The sequence below is a fragment of the Canis lupus genome, chromosome 1 (assembly GCF_011100685.1).
Source record: "Canis lupus familiaris isolate Mischka breed German Shepherd chromosome 1, alternate assembly UU_Cfam_GSD_1.0, whole genome shotgun sequence".
In the NCBI taxonomy this organism is placed as follows: Eukaryota; Metazoa; Chordata; class Mammalia; order Carnivora; family Canidae; genus Canis; species Canis lupus.
Genome location: NC_049222.1, coordinates 112,504,667 through 112,507,446, shown reverse-complemented (window position 1 = coordinate 112,507,446; position 2,780 = coordinate 112,504,667).

Genomic DNA, 2,780 nt, shown 5'->3' with positions numbered 1-2,780 from the left:
CGGTTTCCTGACTTGTTAATTTTAGCCATTCTGACTGGTGTAGGGTGATAACTCATGTGGTTTTGATTTGTATTTCCCTGATGCCAAGTGATATGGAGCAGTTTTTCTTGTGTCTCTTGGCCATTTGTAGGTCTTCTTTGGAGAAATGTCTGTTCAAGTGTTCTGCCAATTTCCTGACTGGATTTTTTGTTCTCTGAGTGTTGAGTTTCATAATTTCTGTTAGATTTTGGATACCAGGCACATACTGAGAATAAATTTGCAGATATCTCTTCCATTCCGTAAGTTTCCTTTGAGTTTTGTTGTCTGTTTCCTTTCTTGTACAGAAGCTTTCTATCTTGATGCAGTCCCAAGAGTTCATTTTTGCTTTTCTTTCCCTTGTCTTTGGAGACATGCTAGCCCATTTAAAATCAGATCATTTGTTTGTTTCGTTTTTACTATGCTGTTGTAGGAGTTCCTTATATATGTTATATATAAACCCCTTATCTGTACATGTTCTGAAAATGTTTTCGCCCATTTGCTCGGTTGCCTTTTCATTTTGTTCATGATTTCCATTGCTGTACAGAAACTGCTTAGTCTGATATAGGTCTACTTATTGATTTTCATTTCTGTTGCCTGTGTTTTTTGTGTCATATACATGAAGTCATTACCAAGAAGAATGTCATCAATCTTTTCGCCTATGTTTTCTCTTAGGAGTTTTACTGTTTGGGGTCTTTAAAAAATTATTTGTTTATTCATTAAAGACAGAGAGAGAGAGAGAGAGAGAGAGAGAGAGAGAGAGGAGAGAGAGGCAGAGACACAGGCAGAGAGAGAACCAGGCTCCACACAGGGAGCCCGATGTGGGACTCGATCCTGGGACTCCAGGATCACGCCCTGGACTAAAGGCAGGCACTACACTGCTGAGCCACCCAGGGATTCTCCACTGTTTAGGGTCTTATATTTAAGTCATTGATCCAGTTTGAGTTGATTTGTATATGTGTAAAGTAAGTGTGCCATTTCATTCTTTTGCATGTGGCTATCCACATTCCCCAGTATCATTTGTTGAAGAGACTCTATTTCCCACTGTGTTTTCTTGACACCCTTGTTGAAGATCCTTTGATCATACATGCATGGATGTCGTTCAAGGCTCTTTGCTTTGTTCCACTACTGTTTCCCTCTGTCAATACTGGTACCTGGCAGACAACTGGTTCTGAACTGGGTTCAGCTGCTCACACCTCAAGAATCCACACTTGAGAGACAAGTGATGGTAGATGCACTCCTTGGAGTGCTGTCACCATGCCTTACTTCTATGATGATAGCAGTTTTGCAAGTAGTTTGACATTAAGGAGAGTGATGCCTCCAGCTTCATTCTTCTTGCTCAAGTGGACTTTGGCTATTTGGTGTATTTTGCAGTTCCATTGATATTTGAGAATTGCTTTTTTTCTCTTTGAGAAATTCTGTTGGCGAGTTGATGGGGATTACATTGCATCTGTAGGTCATGTTGAAGACTATAGATATTTTAACACAAATTTTCCAACCCATGGACAGGTGATAGCTTTTCAATTATTTGACTGTGTTTCAATTTTTTCATCAATGTCTCATAGATTTCAGTGTGTTTATCTTTCCCCTCCTTGGTTACATCTAGTCGAAATTATCTGATTGTTTCTTTTTCTTCTTCCTCTTTTTCACAGGAAACTTTGAATTATTTTACTTAGCTGTAAAGAAGTTAGTTGCAACAAAATTTCTTTTCTGTGAGGATAGCTCCCAACATGTTCTTCAACACAGGAAAACATTTACTGTTCAATTTCATTGAGAGTCTTCCACAGAAAGCATACTGATAGACTGAGACTATCACAGTGTCTGTTCCACTCTATTATTTTCAAGTATACTTGCAATTTCAAAGGTGTACCAATTCAGAGGTGTAAGAAACTTCATTGGCTTGGATACAGAGCTTAGGAGGGTGAAGGCTGTGAATGGCTCTTTTCATTTAGTGCATGCCTGATTTTCCATTCTTCATACATAAACAGAGAGTGCCTGCTATTTCATGGACCAAAAAAGAGCAAATCTTCCAAGGAATGGAACTTACCCTGGCATTCTCTGAGGTATGAAGCCAATCCAAAGCCAAATGCCAAGATACCAGCCAGTGTATTTTTGGGCAATGATCTAAACAACAGACTCTGCTTTCTTGATGATGGCAAATGGGGCCTTTGTCTTGCTTTCCATGAGTAGACACTGAAGCCACGTTGTCTATGTCTTTGCTTCTCTTGTAGTTGAGTGTACTCTGCTTATTCTTTGACCCAAAATTGTGGGGTTTGAGGATTGCCTCCCAGGCAGTGTCTCTGGTGCCCACAGAGCAGAGCTCACCTGCCTCTGCCACTACAGATGGACTATTGCCTGCCTGCAGGTGCCTGCCTCTACCCTTCATGGGCACCAGCAGAACAAAGTATGTCATAGTTCCTGATGCCTTTGTAAATGGATGATTTTATTTATTTTCCAGATAGTTTCCCGTATGTTCCTTGCAATGTATATTGTAAATGCACTGACATCTGTATATTGATTTTGCATCCTGAAACTTCTATATTTGTTTATTTTTCTGACAGTTGTTCATGTAACCTTTAGTGTTTCTATACAAAATACCATGTCATCCACAAATAAAGACAATTTTACTTCTTTTCCATCATGAATGCTTTTTTTTTATCTTTCTCTTGTTTATTTGCTCTGGAAAATACTCTCAGAACTATGTCAAATAGATGTGGTGATAATGAGCACCCTTGTATTGTTTCTGGTTCCATAAGGGAAGCTTT